Source organism: Cavia porcellus, unplaced genomic scaffold (assembly GCF_034190915.1).
Source record: "Cavia porcellus strain 051 isolate PalLab524CR breed Dunkin Hartley unplaced genomic scaffold, mCavPor4.1 scaffold_15, whole genome shotgun sequence".
Lineage (NCBI taxonomy): Eukaryota > Metazoa > Chordata > Mammalia > Rodentia > Caviidae > Cavia > Cavia porcellus.
Window position 1 is genome coordinate 3,244,933 of NW_026947498.1, and position 17,913 is coordinate 3,262,845.

The following is a 17,913-nucleotide window of genomic DNA, read 5'->3' on the forward strand; positions in this document are numbered from 1 at the left end:
TATTTCGCTGGTTGCATGGACCATATTTTGTTTACCGCACCTGTCGATGGGCTCAGGTTGCTTCCACCTTTTCTGCTTTTGTGACTAATGCTGCTCTGAAAACAAATGTCAGAAACATCAACATTCTTGCTCACTCTTGATGGATAGATTCAACTATTGTCAGTCCCTTTTGAGAATCTGTGAATGGATAAAGTCATCTTAATTTAATTTCTTTGAGTACTTTTGACCCTTTGGATGGATGCATTTACTTGCTCAGCAGTCACGCAAAGAAAGTCCTCTTCACTCAGCTCTGTGCTAGACTTTGAGGGCTCCACTTTGTGCAGGAGCTGGCCCTGCCTATAGCTGACCTGGTCAGAAGAGCCAGAGCTATGAGGAAGGGGCTCTGGGCCAGTGGTCAGCACCATCAGCATATAAGTGAACACTTGTGCTTTGCCTTCCTGGATTGTCAGGAGAGTTGTGCATCAACAGTGTATCAACAGACTTAAAGAGGTGCATATGTGATATGTTGCCCCAGGTTGTGTGATCAATAGATCTTTGTGCTGCCAATGGTTTTTTTTTTTTTTTTTTGGTGCCTCTCCCCCTGCCCCCGATTTTCTACCAATGCATATTGGTTGTAGAGATTATGGTTTCATCTGGGCAGATCTGCACATAAAAATAACATATTTTAATCATTCACCCATCCCTCTCCTCACCTCATCTTCCTCCCTAGTTCCACATATTTTGGACAGACAAATATTAATATATTTTGATCATATTCATGCTCTGTAGTACTTTACACCCCGTCTTTCCCATCCCCTTCTATCTTTCCTCTTCTCTGATAATAGTCTCTTTTCTACTTTTTTGCCATCCTTTTTATATTCTACATATTAGTGAGAACACACAATATTTGTCTTTCTCATTATCACCTCCAGGTCTGCCCATTTTTCTATAAATGACAAAACTGTGTTCTTTTTATGGCTGAGTAAAACTCCACTGTGTATATTCACTCATCTGCCGATGGGCAGCTAGCCTGGTCTTTCAATAGTTTTATGAGCTAGGAGCTTTATTACCCCTACATTATAGACAGAGAATTAGGGCTTGGAGGGCTTAGCAAACTTGGCCAAGGTCACATATATCATTTTACCGCTCTGTACTTCTGAATTGTCCTGTCCTGAACACCAAATGCACAAGGCAAGGTAGTGGAGGGGTAAAGAGAGTTCCAGAAAGAGACACTCATTAGTGTGGTCACAGGGACAGATGGAGGAGCACGGGTTCATTTGGAGAACGGAAAGGCATCCGTTGCAGCGGGCTTACAGCTAGGGCTGCCACAGTGAGGGCTGGATCCTCAATGGTGAAGCTGGGGAGGAACTGTGTTCTCCCTATATCTTTCTCATTTTCCTTTTAGTAGGTTGGTACAGGAGCAACTGGAAAAACAGGACTTTGGGGGCCACAGCATATTTTATGCCCAATTTGAGTCCCTTCTGTGGAGAAGCTTCTGGCATAAACAGATGGAAAACATCAAAATCATTTTTACAGAGTGAATACACAACTGTCATTGACTGAATGCTTCTTCTAAACCGGACATGATCCCAAATACTTCACATACACTATCATTATAATCTCCCCAAGAAGCTTTAGATATAGGTTCTACAATTATTTTAGAGAGGAAGGAATCAGGAATCGAATGCTATGGAAAATAAGCACATTGTTTGTGGTAGCATAGCCAGTAATTGGCAAGGCCGTTGATGCCAAATGTATGTGGGCCCCCAGTGGTCATTGTCAATGTCCTATTCATGTGTCAGGGCCTCAAGCACCACTTCTCCTTAGCATATTGCAGTGAGCTCTGGAGTAATCTTCTTATGAGACAGCTTGTGGCAGCCGTTATGACAGGTGGCTATGCATCTCAGTGTGCCCGTAAAGAAAAGACAGGACTATCAAGCAGCCGAGGCTGTTGATTCCCTTTCATTGCGTGCAGCAGTGAAGATGAAGTATCTATATTTAAGTTGTGTGACTGTAAGATGTGAGCTATCACTGTCCGTTAACTTTGTGGTTTTCATTTCTTTCCAGTGCACAATTGGACTTGCAAAGACTCCGGGTAGCAAGGACCTGGGCTCTGAGCATCCTCCGTGACAGTTATGTACATTTTAAGTCATGGCTTCATGAAAACCCACGGCACATTTCTAAAGAGTCAGAACTTGATCTCAAACAAAACTCTAATTATAGGTGTGACTTTAAAAAGGTCAAACCACAACCTAGTTTTTAACTTTGCAAAACCTAGATGTCCCCTGGGAGCTCAAAGTGCTCAAGTGCGAAGCTGAACCTGAAGCAGTTCCCGCATCTGCTGCTTCCTTGTCTTCCTCGTGCCGCCAATGGTAATGCTGTTCCCTGCTCTTTCTCAAGGAAGAAATCTCAAGTCTTTTTTTCTTACCATTGCAACTCTTGGTTTTCCTTCTGCTCCTCCAAGGCTTCCTGCCCATTACCTTCTTCCTGTGTCAGTTTCTGGTGCACTCTCTGGGTCTGACCTTGACCTCTACCTTCCATCCTCTGCGCTCTTGCTGAGCCTCAACTCTGAATGTTTCTTTGCATAAAAGCTTCTGTAATGTTCATGGTCTGGAGGCTCTGAGAGCCAGGGCCTCTGTCCATGCCTTGTGTTCCTTCTCTTGTCATAAGGGCACTAATCCCTTTCACAAGGTCCCTATGCTCAGAATCTCTTAACCTCTCAAAGGCTGCACCTCATTACAGTGGGGCTTAAGATTTCAATAGGAGTTTTGGGGGTGAGCATGAACATTTAGTACATAACAGTCTCCTACCCATGCTTACTATCAAGAGCCATCCCAATGCAATGAAATCCATAAAGTCTGCAAACTGTCTCATGCTTCAAAAAGAATTATTTGTAAGCGTTTGTAATGCTAATACTTTGGGTCACACATATGAGAAAATTATACAGATATTTTATTATTTTCTAATAGGCTCATGCAAGTTTCTCTTTTGTTTCCTCAATGTCATCGATTAAATTGTGTCCTCCTCAAAATTTGTTGAAACCCTAACCCCAGTATCAGTGAATGTGATTTTATTTGAAAGTCTCTGCACTTAAAATCAAGTCAAGTTAAGGTCATCAGTGTGGGCCCAAATTCAAAATGACTTGTATCCTTATAGGAAAGGCAAAATGTCATGAGAAGCCATAGATCATGTAATGTCCAAGACAGAGATCAGGGTGACACAGCTGCCACACCAACATTTGTCCACAGCCACCTGGAATTAAGGAAGGACAGCAGAGGACTGCACTCTGCAGATTTCAAGGGGAGCACGACACAGCTCATGTCTTGGTTTTGTACTTCTAGCTTCTAGAACTATGAGACAGTACACTTTTTGAAGTCACCCAGTTATTACAGCTCTAAGAAATAAATGTCTACAGTTATTGTTATTTAGATATTCCCCAGATGCAAGGAAGAGGATATTTTAGGGTTATTATAGCACAGACCAGAAAAAAAGTTTTACTAATTGTTGAATAGGCACATGGCAGGGGCAAAATGGCTTTCACTTTAAGGACACAAATTCATCTATGCTTCCCAAGCAAAGGGCCACAGTGTTCTCTCCTTTTGGTTTCATTTGGTCATGAGGAAGCTATGCCTCTCTGCCATTTAACTTCCTTCTTCATGGCCATTTAAAGCAAAAGTGTGGACAGAGCATGCATGCAATCGTTAGCAAAAGTTATCAGTAGAGGGTGATATTCTGGATGACTTTGATTTTTTGCTTTAGTTGGAAAGTAATACGTATTCCTTTCATAAAGAAAGGTATTTTTTTTTCTTTAAAAAAAGGCAAATGTCTTCTGGCCCTAATATGAAATGACAGCACATATTTATTACTGATTGATTAAATCTGTCAGCATTTTGATCCACAGCAAACACAAATCGGGTTTTTCTAAAGCTCTTTGGGGCTGCTCACAAAGCAGGCTTTTTAGTCAATGTTTTGAATATATCAGGTTAAGGTATGTGAAATAGTCTTTCCAAGTGGGATTTAATATAATGCAGTAAGAACTGAAGATTTAACAGAGGATTTCGCTCCTAAGTGTGGGAAGAATCAGGTCATTGTTTATCATTCTTTGTAGGAAGCATTTAGCTATCATTATTGGCTAGACAGGTAAAACAGATGTTCCCTGAAGACATCAGCACCCCGTCCCAAATATCGGTGCAGAGAGAGTCTGAAAGGGGTGGCTTGGCAGCTCGCCGTGGTTGCTCTCACTGCCTTTCTTCTCCCCAGAGGTCCTGAGTCTTTCTTCTCTGCTAAAGTGCTGTGGCAAGGACAGCTGCTGGAATGAGTTATTTAGTGGATGGGGTGGTGGTGGGGAGGCATGAATTCAAGTGTTTCAGAGTTTGACCCCTACTGTACATGAACAGGGACAAAATTCATGAAGAAGACGAGCCAGTCACTGCACAAGAGTTTAAAGGAAGTAAATATAGGAAAAACAGTTGGTTCTACAAAGCACCATTAGGGAATTTTGTGTTGACAGACAGAGCTTCGGCCTCCTTTTTCCTGCCCATGCTCCCTGAGACACAGAATATGCAGGAGACCAGGCACACAAGAGTCAGACAAGCTGTTGTTCATTTGTTAATTAAACCTCCTGTTTGGTGACCTCTACCTGCCCACAGCTTGTTTTACAGCTTGTTTTAGAGATGTTATACTTTGTCTTGGGTGGAAGGTGGTGGAGACTTATAAGGACCCTGAGTCAAAGATGGCCTCTCTTCTGTTCTGCGCTCTGGGTGGGTGCAGGTGGGAGTTGGGGATAACTCACTTCTCCCAAAGATTTTTCCTTTAATTATGGATTGTTTGTGCAGTCAGACCATAAGTTCAGCAGGGTTCTCTCACCTCGGGTTTGCTATTTACTTTTCACATTGATAGTCACTTCAAAAGCCATGAACTCCACCATCGACATTTTAGAGTGCAGGAAAGGTGCTGTTAGAGTAGCTTGCATTTAATGCCTGTCACATTGTAGATGAAGTTATATAAGAAGAGTTTGCTTTGGGCACACAAATCAAAGTATCTCTCACTGATAATATTCTGGGGTTCCAATCCAGCCACAGCTCATGGATGGACTACCCAGCTGGTTCTATGTCTCCTCTAGAAACTTTATTCTAAAAATTATCACACTTATGATTACCTAGCATGCTCTTTAGAATCATGATGCCCAACCTATTTCCCATGTAAAACTGAATGAGAATCTCTGGGAGTGGAACCTGGACAGGACTTTTTAATAAAACCTCTGAAGTGAGTCCAACAAGCAACCAAGTTTTGGAACCACTCATGACTCCACAGTAACACTGCCTATGAATAGCCATTAATTTCATGTGGTCATTTAGATCTAAATAAATATCATTTTAAATCAGTTCCTCACAACCTGGCCTACATAAGTGAGTTCAAGGCTAGCCTGAACCACATGGCATGATGCTGTCTCAAAAAATAAACTAACGTTACTCCAAAAAGCTGAGTTCCTCAGTTACAATAACCAAATTTCAAGTGTTCAGTAGTCATTTGTGGCTAGTGGCTACCATACTGAACTGTGTAATGTTAAGGAACTTCCAACATCACTGAAACTTCTGTTGCATTTTCTAGGGTCTAGAATTCTAGACTTGCATCTACTACTTCAAGTCTGCATGTTTTCCTTATGCAGGGACCTTGCTAATCTTCTTTGTGTTGCTCCAGTCTGTACATTTGCTGCCAAAGCCAGCACTAAAACTTTAATCTGAATGAATAATGAATGGCTACACTGCCAATAAAAATTTTGAGCAAATATTCTTGCCCTAGAGTTTTTTTTTTTTTTTTTTTTTTTTTAATCTTCTCACTCATCTTGGAAGGGGTCAAGTTACAACTCGCAGGCTAATTAGAGTCACTGAAGGTTTTCTGGCCGAAGCTGCCCCTTACCTGGGTAAAAGAATCTGTTGTGCAGTTTGAAACAGTCATGTGTTTTCTTGAGCCCACCCCCACTGAATGCACTAAAAGAAATGGTCCCTGCAGAATAAATTCTTGGGCTCAAAGTCTTGCAAGTTTATTTCTCCAGATCTCTTTGGGATTTTACTTTGGAAGTCCACCTCTTTTAAAAATTCCTGTTCTTTAGCCTCAGTCCTTGGTGCTATAGGAAGCATATACACATGTCTCCCTTACCCAACTCTGCTCATCAGCCTGAATCAACTCATCACCAAAAACACATTTCCTCTTGAACTCAGTAATGCAAATTGTTAAATGCCATTTTTCTTTGGAAAAATTAGATATTTAAGTTTGGGCTTTCAATAAGTTACCTGAATTTACCACAATGTATCTATTTAAGTATTTGATTATAAAATGCTCCCCATAGCAGGATGATAGAATGAACCCTCACAGGGGAAAAACACAAAGTGTGGATACTGTGGCTCACTTGGAAACAGCATAGCTTTGATAATTTGATTTATTTGAACTCACCTCACAGAAATAGATGTACCCCAAAGACATTTTGGGGGGTACAGTAGGTAAAGAGTACTAGAGAAAGGATGCTCTTTGTCTAAGATGGATATGAAAATGTTTTATTTATTATAGATCTGATTATTGAGTTTTATGATCCCTAAGGTTTATAGATCAATGCTTTCATAGAAATACATATCTAACCAAACAACATGCCCACCAGTGAAAAGACTGGTACCAGTTTTGATAAAATATCAACAGGGAAACAACTTATAAATGTTCAATAGAATATTTATTACCTGAGAAAAACAAGCAACACAAATAAGAACTTTGTTTTGCAAGAGATGAAGCTAAGAATTAATGGATGGTCCTTCAAAAAATCCTATTTTAGTAATTTTTACCCAAGTAACTCTGTTGTGATTTTCTATGCACTTCATCAAACACAGGCATGCACATGTACACACACACACACACACACACACACCCCTTATGGTGAGTTCTTTAAAACTCTGAAAAGTACCATGGTGCCATTTATGTATTCTTTAATCGTGGTCATCCTGGGCAATTCTGAAACTTCTCCAATATTTAAGTATTCATATATTCCCTCTTCAGTATTCAATATTAATCACTGCAGCAGATGCAAGATAGGACATGACTCTTTGTTCTTTAGGAATAAATAATATACTCCTTAATGGCCCAAAGGACCTATATCTATATCATGTATATCTATATTCAAATTCTTTGAGACAAGATTTTGAGATTTGAGAAAAAGGAAAAAATGGCAAGTGAAACGTATTTAGAGGCAGTTTTTCAATTCCAAGGCCATGTAACTTCTTTCTTTATTTTAGGAGATGACGGTTGCTACTCCCAACTTCATTCTCCGAATTTCACTGCTAAATCTTTAGAGCAGTTTGTAGTTGATACCGGAAAGGCTCACCCATGCAGGCTAGAACTGGCAGGAGGATCCCCCGGTGGTTATCTACTTGACACGCGGGCTGTAATCAGATGGGTTTTGTTGTCTAGTCTAAGGATTATCTAATTTATCTCTGAGTTGTTCTGTGAGATTGCTGGAGCCCAGCATCCTGATGAATATACAAAAGGAAGTTTGAAGTGATTTGTGGTAGTAATTCTTGCACACCTGTGTCTCAATGTGACTCAGTCTTTTAAAATGCCTCCAATAATATTATTATTTTTTTAAGTGTCTGGAAGGTAGTGTCTATGTTTGCTAAAGATTGCTTACGTTTGAAAACAAGTTCAACATGTCTTTTTTACAAAAGCAAATGACAGCAGCAATAAAATAGTCCAAACCCATGTTAGATCCTGCTTCCTGTTTCTCACAAGATAACTACAGCAGGGGTGGTAGAAAAAGCCTATCTATGGTCCCAAATCTGATTAATTGGAACTGGCTGAAAAGACCATAACTAAGCACAGAAATAAGGAGTGTTGAGATCAGTTATTGATTTTTGAGGTAGACAAGAGGGGAAGATATGATTGTGTGCATTGCAGATAGTTCCAATCTCTGGAGTAGAGAGCTAAGCATCTATACAGTATAATGGGAGATAGGGCAGCATGAGATCATTGGGTCCATGTTGAAAGAGACCTTAAGAAGGCTGTCTGTAATGTCTTGTGCAGGAGAGAGTTGTGAAAGTGTCTTGGACATAAGACACATTTGATCAGACTGAACTCTTAGGAATCCAACTTGGCTGTGTGTATAGAGTACCAGGAGAGGATAACCAATGATCTTGCAGCCTAAATTAAAAAAATGCAGGGACAGGACAGATGTAGAAACACCAGAACTATCTTGAAGCCAATGGAAATCATCAGATCTTGATTTTTATTGACTGAGAGGGTGTTTCAATTTGTAAAGCAGATTGGTATTAATTTAGAAAGTTTTAGTTTTCTTTTTGCCTGTTGTTGCATAAAATGATTATCACACCAGGAACATTAAAATGTTTAATAAAACAAGACTGCTGAAAATAAACTAAGGAAAGTGAGAAGGAGGAGCTAGAGGAGGAAGAGGAGCTTGGCCATATGTGTACAGTAAACTGAACATGTCTGTACATAACACTACTTGTGATACAACATAAGTAATACAACTTTCATGACTACTTGTAATTCAACTTTCATGACTCCCCAACATTTGGGGAGATTTGTACAGCAGAGTCCTACCTGAGACAGAAGCTGAAGCTTATCGGGTGGTTCCTAAATCTAGCGGCAGAGCTATAACCCCAACCCAGGACTCCCTTTCTCTGAAATTTATTCCTGTCTCATTTCTCGATGTTGCCTCTCATCACTGAGTATGCTAGAAAACACTCATCCTATGCCGCAGTTTCATGTTAAGACCTGCATTTCTTTTTAAATAGGTTCTTAGATTGGAATTGAGTCTTTGGTTTGGCTGGGCATGCAGTGTACCACCCTTACTTACTGATGCAGTGGGCAAGTCACTCAACACGACAGACCTACTTAGCTCTGTGCCTTAGAACTCACCTTGTTTCTGGGTCTGGGTAGTCTTGACAACTGGACAATGGACACTATCATAAATCTGCAGCACCTGGTATTGTTACTATAGACTAAAGAATTACTGTGAGTAACACTAACTGACATGAGGAATCAGCCGCACCTATGCGTTACCTGGGCAGTGGGACTTTGGGATGCTGGACTAGCCCAGGGGGTGCCTGACGTGCTAGGTAACACCTTCAAAGTGCAGGAGGATTTGATGCTTTGGGGGGTAGATTTTTGGTCACTTAGAGGCAGTAAGTGGAGAGGATTGAATACACAAGTGGTTAACCTTTGTTCTAGGACACAGAAGATTCATACAGCCTTTTTGGGTATGTCCTGAGATGGTAAGAGCTCTTCTTCTTACTGTGTACCCTCTCTTTTTGTGCCTTTTCTTTTATTCTTTCACTTACCTTTTTGGGTTTTGTTGCTTTAAGTGTGTACCCTTTCACCCTATTCCAAGTTGTAACATATAAAGTTGTAACACATAATCTTTTGGTGCAAATTCTGCTTTCTATCCATCTTGGGCTGAGACACTTTGTATCTCATCTTTCTACTGATAGCACCTAGATATTTAATCCGTTTGTTGGATGAAATGTCTGGGATCTTAGCCACGGGGTGCAGACTCTTTCTGCTGCATTTGGCTTTGACATTCACATCACGCCCAACCTCATAACCAAGTACTGATCTGGACAGCTGTGTCTTGGCAGATGCTGGGTCCCTGATCCGGTAGGCCTGGCAGTGACAGAGGAGGGTATGATGGACTCATGGTGCAAAATCTCTTACAAGCTTCAATTATTCTAGAAGCAAGGTTATGGAAGAACGAATCAGAGAAAAGGGATAGGAGTTGAGTTGAGTGTGGGCAGTAGTCCCGGGCATCCATGGAGGTCTTACAGGTTGAAGACTTTCAACTACTCATCTGGAAACAGCATTTTCCATTTCTTTTTTGTGACTTTTGTTTTCTCTCTGCATTACTGTCTTTCTTTTCATATTTTTCATCCTGTCTCATTCTATATTTGTTAGTTCAAAATATAATCTCTTTATACTTTACAAATTCTTAATCCAGTGACATTTTTTGAAAGAGTGACTTTAATAAAGAGGATTAGAGAGGAAACTAAAATATACTTCCATAATTAATGTGCTACCCATATGTTAACTGCTTCTTCTTTACATGCTCTTGTGGGTCATTCAGAAAACCAAGAAATGAATCCGATGATGGTGAGTTCTCCTTCTACTGCCAGACTTCCAGGATTTCTGATCCAGAGCCATAGTTGGGTTCTGACTGTTGCAAGGTGGAATTGGATCCTGGGTTTAAATCTGCCTCTGATATTCACATATTACCTGAGTTGAGCATTTGGTTTCTTAGTTTTTCATTTGTTGTAGAGAAACTATTGTAGAGAAACAACTAAGTAAATTTTGTTGAAGTTTAGGGAATATAAAAGAAATAATGAGTAAATACGGCTTTGCATATGTTTGCCAGTGCCTTGGGCTCTGGAATTTTTGTCAGGAACAATTGAGATAGATAAGGATAGTAATTGAACTGTCCCTTTTGTGAACAAAGTGGACATGTTTTGGTAAAATGGCTAAAGTAGAATTCCTCAATATTAGAATTACTGCCATTTTCAGCAAGATGCATCTGTAGTAGAGATGTCTAATATGCATAGGAGGATGTTGAGTAGCACCTCTGACCTAAGTACTGGATGCCAGGAGCATCCGTTATTTCTGGCGTTGCATCCCAAAATGTTGTTCGACATCACTACATATCCTTTCTTGACCAAAATTCCTCTTAGTAAGAATCATCAGGGTAGAGCATGCCAAGTAGAGCTACCACTTTCCTCTCTTATGCTAAAGTTTTGAATAAAACCTAAAACGTGAACATAGCAGATGACCCCATAAACAGCAAGGTGGGCTGGTGCCATTGGTAAACGCTGCAGTGGATTTTGTATGTTTATACATAACACGTGCCTACGCTTAGCTACAGCCAGTGTCCCCCCGAATTCAGAATTTACATTCTATCTACACTAAGAAGAGAGTAACACAGGGGGCTGAAAAGCCAGGAGACTTCCCTCCCAGAAGCCCCCTTCTGATCACAGTGTGATGTGAGTCCCAAGTGTGAATTGATTTACGACCCAAACACTATTTGTCCACATCCATCAAATAAAATTTGAGACGTAAAGACACAAACTGCCGTGATCATTTCCCCCTCCTATCTATTTGTGACAACCATTAAGAATTCAGCTTCTGCTGGTTTTTTTTTTTGAACAACAGCACTCTGTCATTTCCAGAAAATGTTTTAAATTAGTATAAAACTCGGCTAAATTTAGCTTTTATAGAAGAAAGAATAAAACATAATTAACTGTTTAAAGAAGAAAACAGAAACCACATGAAGGAATGAGACTCGCTGGCGAGAAATCTAACAGTAGTGCTTGGTAGCTAACCCATCCCCTGTGTAACAGATGTTCATGAGTTTAAATGGAAACAGGATGGGCAACCTCCTGCAGAAGGCATTTGTGATAAAGAGCTGCTAACCATGTAAATGTGTGAGCCTGGCACAGGTGTGGCATCTCATTTCCCTAATTGCTCAGAGATGGAACATTATGAACATTGGGGTGGGCAAAAAAATCCTCAGTGTGGCAAGAAATTGACAGATTGAACACATTGCAAAAGTTTGGCTCAACTGAGGCCCCGTAAGTGCATAGGGCTTGATAAATACCATCAGGCAGGCTGGTAGAGCTTGATAAATACCATCAGGCAGGCTGGTAGAGTAAGCGCGGGTTTCAGCCTCTTGCAGCATTAGCCTCTGGTTTTTAGCACAACGTATAATATCTTCTGTAATTTCTTTGGAAATACTTGCCTGTTGAGAAGAGTTATCATTTTTTTTTCTATCCAGACTACTATTTATGGTGGCTTAGTGAAGGAAAGGGGTAAATTTGATTTAAAAACTGAAAATGATTCTCTGTTTGGTTTTTAAGAAGTATTTTAAAAAGTCTGCATGGAACAGAGACAAAGGATTCCATTGTATACTGACCTAGGCGTGCCGTGTCTCAGACAGAGGGCCTGGCCTCAAGCATGTGAGATTATGCACACATGCGTCCAATCTTCATCACCTAATAAAGACTCATTGAATCAAAGGTCAGGTTATTATTTATTCTGTGGGACTGACTAATGCAACATTCTCTCTTTAATGCAGTCTTTTCTTTATCCTCAAACAATTACAGTTATTATTATTGTTGTTGTTACTGTAATATTTTAAAAAACAGATGGACCTGGTAACGTTCCATTGTAATTTGGTGGCACTCAGCCAAAGAACAGTACAATCATTTATTGTTGAGCTGGAGCTCCTTGGCTGATTCACAGACTCCGGGGATGTCTGTGCAATCATCCCAATAACTTAATCCACTCGCTTTTCTCTCATTCCTCAGTTTCCACATTTCATCTCCTTTGCAAGGCTCAAATTAATAATAAAGTAAATCACCAGCAAGTACCCTGCAAGGTTACCTCATGTGTAGTCACTTTTCACTAGGGATCACTCTAAATATTGAAGGAATGGTTTTCTATATTTGAAAAAGCAATCTGAAAAATTGACTCAGGCAACTTTTTGATGTTTAGCGTCGCATTGTGGGTTATTTATTATTATTTTTTTAATGTTATGCCTGATTTCATTAGGTGATGTTATTTCCTAATTTAAAAAAACACAAAAGAAAAATACTTTTGTTCCATGGATACAGGAAGAAAAAAACCTACCGATCAATTCATTCATCCTACTTTTCCACTGCTTTTTCTGAGTTTTGCATTAGAAGATATCAGGGACGTTGATCCTCCTTTTTTAAAAATTTCATTCTCCTTTATTCATAGAATTCCTAACAATGTAGAAGTTTTCTGCACTCCAAAGGAATGAGATGTTAAGCTCATCCCAACAACTTTCACATTCTGTTCCCAGCGTCCTAGACCTCAGCACATGAACTGGCGAGAGCTTATAAGATGTAGGCAGCTTGGTTTCAGAAATGCAGAGTTATATGCCATTTAGTACCATTTACAGCTTTTAAAGTTTACATTTTGATTAATAGGACAAATTAATATATCATGAATTATACACTATTCACAGTGAAAAGCGTCCAAGTTTCCACGAAGAGCCTGAGATATTAAATGTCTATGTAAATCATATGTGATTTTTTAAAGCAGTCTTCTGTCAATCATGTTTTCATAAGTGCTAAAGTTGACGTATTTTTCTTCTTTCAGTAAGGCATCACCTCTATCCAAACAAAAACTCAGCAAATCCTCTTTCAGAACTGAATATTAATCTAAATGATTCCAGTTTCTAGTGCTGGGGATTTAGCTCAGCTGCACAGCGTCTGCCTGGCAAGCGTGAGGTCATGAGTTCACTTCCCAGTACCAAAAGAAAAAAAAAAAAAAAAAACTATTCCAGTTTCTAATTTAAGGATAAATTAGTTCATCACTAGAATGAAAAATGGGAATGGTTTTTTTTTCTTCATTAAGCTTAAAATTCTCTTAGTCTGATATTTTGTTCAGGGTCCAAGGAGACAAATTTTGTTTATTTCCTAGTTCCTCTCAATTTTCTTTCTGCTTTTCATTTGCCATTCTTTCATTCTTGGAAATTAATATTTTCCTATATATGAGGATCTTTTGGACCTGCCAAGTGCCACATCTGTCAAATTGCTGAACACACATTGTTTAAAAATAAGGGTGGAAACTTGGCCTTTCATTAAAATCTCTAAAACAAGTACGTTCTCTTCCTTCTCAACACTTTTTTTAATGCCTGCTATTCACATTTATACCCACCCTTCATGATGTCTTTATCTGTCCATGGAGAGAAAGAAAGGAATCACCTTCCAATGATAACCTAGTCAAATAAGCTTCGGAGAATGCTCTGGCGAAGCATAATTTTGTTGTTTCTCTAGCAAAGTGTTAGGAGTGAAAGAACGTAAGTCTTTTACTGACAAAAGTCATTCTAAGCAAAACTTGTATCTATCACTATTTTTCTAGTCTTAGTTTATCTAAAGGCAAAGTTAGTATTTTAAATGTTTTCTTCATAAAAATCTTATGAACAAAATTTATAAACAAATCAGATGATGAATCAGTGGATATACCGTGGCAGTATTTAACACTTGGTACAAGCAAGTAAATGGTTGATAAATAATATGTGTTTTCTAGGTTAGAGAATCCCAATGGACCAAGTGAGAAGATTTCCATAAAAATACATTGTCCAAGGAAACAAAAATTAGAAAAAATACAATTTAATATTTTGCCAGAGCCAACAGTCATACTTATTCTAACAGCTGTTTTTGTCGACAGAGGGTCACATGAGAACAGATGGCCACATCTGTTGCTCTGCTGGCTGGGGGTGCTTGCTTCTGTGTTGTTCACCAATAGACTTTGAATTTCTTTTATCAAGGAGAACTTAATAATCATGTGTGATCTATAACAAGGCCAAACCCTCAGAGCAGAAAACACATAAGGAAAAGTGTGTACCACCAACCCGCTTTCGCATGCCATGTCAGAATGAGAGAAGAAATGGAAACTCCATGGTCGCAGCTTTGTCCACCCTAAAGAAACACCAGCTGAGCCCTGGGTTCAGCTTCCCAGCAAGCTTTGGACAAAAAGGACCACGCATCCTTTCTCATGGCAGGAGCTGACTAGAAAGTGTCTAAAACTTTCTCTCCAGGGTCAGCATATATGCAGAACTACAAAAAATAGCCCATGAAAGCAGAGCTTCCCATGATGGTGGGGGTCCTTAGACCCCAATCAGTTTCTGTGTGAGTGGCTTGGAAACTCTGGAGCAGTTCAAGTTCTATGGTCTTTGGATCATTTTGTCTCCAGGTTTTCTCCTTTCCAGACAAGACTTTTCAGGCTAACCCAAGAGTTGTGCAACAAATAACCAACTATGCCTCTCCCCTTCATAATTTCTTTTCTTTAAGTGAAAATCAACAACCACCATGCATTTTGTGATCTGCAGAAAGTGGATGGAAGCATTTCAACCTCATTATCTTTTCTTGATTCTTCTTAGAGACCAAAAACAACAACCAAACAATACTGTTAGCTTCTCTTACACACAGTCAGTTCCAACTGCTTTTCTTTTGCATGTCCAGTGTGTTGTTCAGTTGAAAAATAATGGCAGGAAGTGGTTATTGAGAATTTTGTGGGATGAGAGCTGCCAATGGGATGGAGAAATATTAATGATTGATGAGGCAAATTAATAATGGCAACTTCCACATAATCCCCAGCCTAAAATTCCTGGACCATAAGTAAAGGGTTGCATGTGGTCAATCAAGTGGTAAGTATTCATTAGTTGTTTACTGTCCTGTTTGAATATGTTTTATGTTGGTCATCAAAATCTAGAAATTCCTCAAGTGACATTCTAGCTACACAGAGAAAATACATGGCAAACAGCAAATTTAAGTATCTTCATGAATTTTAAAATCAGTGCTTTGATAGTGTAATATTCATATTCTTAGATGAATGAAAAAGGCATATATATATATATATATCAACCTAGAGATTGGTTATAAAGAAGAGTGTACATCCAATATATTTCTAAGTCTTAAGTCAGAATTGAAGAAGACATAAAGTCAGCTACATTTAGTTTTATTCTAAGAACAAAAGGCTTATGAGCTTTTCAGAAGTCTCACCATTGACCAATTCCATTTAACCTTGAACTAGTCTGCTGCTTCAAATATATAAGATGATGATTTACCTAGTACTTTCATCAAGGGTGTAGAAACTTTCTGGTGGTTTTAAGAGTGATAATTAGTAGGTGTCTCTTCTACTAGGCTCAGACACCTTTAATTTGTATTCCTAGCTTTGCTAAAGTATATTTGCCCAATTTAACTTGAAATCAAATAAATTCAGGGATTGGTTGCTTTCTGGATGGGAACAATGACCCAATGCTAGTAAAACATCGGGGCAGAGAACTGCAAATGTTTGATCCCACCACCACCATAGAATGATTCTGGCTACTATTACAGAGAAAAGCCTGGAATGGTCTTTCTTCAGCTTCTTGTATCCCAAAGGTCTGGATAGAGTCACTTTTTCTCTAGGCTTAATTACCTGATCAATATAGGAAAAGCCAAAATGTCCTTCTCACAAGCTTTAATCCAGAACTGTGACAATCACTATATTCACAGTAGTATCCATGAGTCAGTCTGACTTTTATTTTTTTTTTTCCCCAGTCTGACTTTCTTTAGGTTTGGCTTCATTACAGCATCCTAGACAATAGCAAGGCTCTCTTGAGGGAGCTAAATCTGCTCATGGGACATGAATCTGCGTTAATACAGAGAGTTGCAAATTAAGACCTGTTTTTTCCTCTTGGCCCTGTTATTCTCTAGGAGCATGAGCTGGGGTCTCCTTATTGGCATTCAGTTTCTACAACTTGCATAGACACCCTGCTGAAGGGTTCCTATGAACCAAGACTGCTTATTATCCATCATCAACTTTTACTCTTTGAGTAGTGCTATATAACGCATTTTTCTATCCCCCCCTTTTAGGATAACAGAGGTACATGACAATGAACACAGCTGACACTATCCAAAGGAGAAAGCTGAGGTTGCCCTTGGTGAGTACTTGCAGTAGGGGCCATGGAGTAGCTAGTGGTTTCTTCACGCTGCTGAGTGTATTCGAAGATATTGGTGTGAGGGATACTGCCTGGAATGGTCTCTGTTCTGCAGCATCTCCTGGAGAACATCCCAAATAACATCCACTTGCCGTTGCATAAGAATAACTCTCTACTCTTCCACATGGCTTCAGCTTTGTGCCCAGCACAAGCCATGCCAAGCAAGGTTTCTGACTTTACTCCACAGATTCTGAAGATGAGGCAGAGACACATACAGACATAGGTCTGAAGATTTCTTCTGTATGCTCTGTGTGATTTCTAACATAATCTACCAACCAGCCTTGCAAAATTCTTGTCTTCCTCGTGTATGACATGTTAAGACTTTTCTTACTAAAGAACTCTCTTAAATGTCAGCCATGTACTTTGCAGAAAACATTTTGGCTCTATTCACCCACATTCTTTTTCAAGGTCATTTTAGTAAAACCAGATAACTGGAAGATGAATGTGTGGAATCTAATTTCTTAATGGTATGGAAACCTAAAAATAGTCTGATTGTTTGATGTTTAGCTACAGATGATGCTTTCTTTTTCTCTCCCCCCAGTCCCTTTTTTTGAAGTTTGGAGGATTATTTAATGAGAGCCATATGCAGCAAGTTAAAGCTTGTAAGCTTCCTTCATGTCAGTAGTGCAGAAAACTCCTTACACTGGCCTTTCTTTACTGCTTTTCTTTTGGTGGGCACTCTGAAGCATGCAAAATAAGATGCGAGTTCTCAAGAAAGCTAGAAAACAATGAAGAACAAGAACCTTCAAGAGCTCTGTGTTCCCCCCACCCCTGTTAACCCCATCCACTTCACTGAGTCAGTGAGACTCAAATGCCAAAGTGAGACTCAAATGGTAATGGGACGCTTAGAAATCATTCTCTGATGTGCTGCCTGGGCTGGGGTGAACCTCTGTGCTGTAGGGGCTACTGTGGGAATAGATCTCAGTGTCAGTTCGATTATGAGACCAGCGGGTCCTATGCAAGCTATTGTCACTGCATTTGCACAAGACTTACAACATTGTATCTTTAAATTTGTTCTAACTTAGCAAGATTCTATTTCAAACAAAAGTGTTATTAATTTACTGTCCACTAACAACTGTGTCAGGTAAGACTACACATATGTGACCATACAAATATTTTCACCCTACAGCTCACAAATACAGGGTCCATATTTACTTGATAATCATTCGCCAGATGCTTCAAGGAACACACGCCTCCCTTCCCTCTGCTCCAAGTTTAGGTACAAGTGTCCATTATTGCTCTAAGAGCTAGCCTTGATTGTGCTTAATTGGTATTTCCATTAGTTTGATGAACACAAATGGCATTAAATGCCAGGATTGGACACAAATTGAAAACAAAGAGATCCTGTGCGTCCACATGGGAGGGCGAGCAGGGATTTT

General features: G+C 39.5%; 1 protein-coding gene and 1 non-coding gene across 4 annotated transcripts in view; both read right to left on the bottom strand.

The window, feature by feature from the left end:
* The window catches only part of Runx1 (RUNX family transcription factor 1), a 233,096-nt gene that overhangs the window by 118,552 nt on the left and 96,631 nt on the right, over positions 1-17,913 (bottom strand). The gene's annotated exons all lie outside the window — the stretch shown is intronic.
* Positions 5,602-5,705, bottom strand: LOC111753943 (U6 spliceosomal RNA). The gene has a single exon (XR_002788714.1). It is a non-coding gene; the product is annotated as a U6 spliceosomal RNA (small nuclear RNA).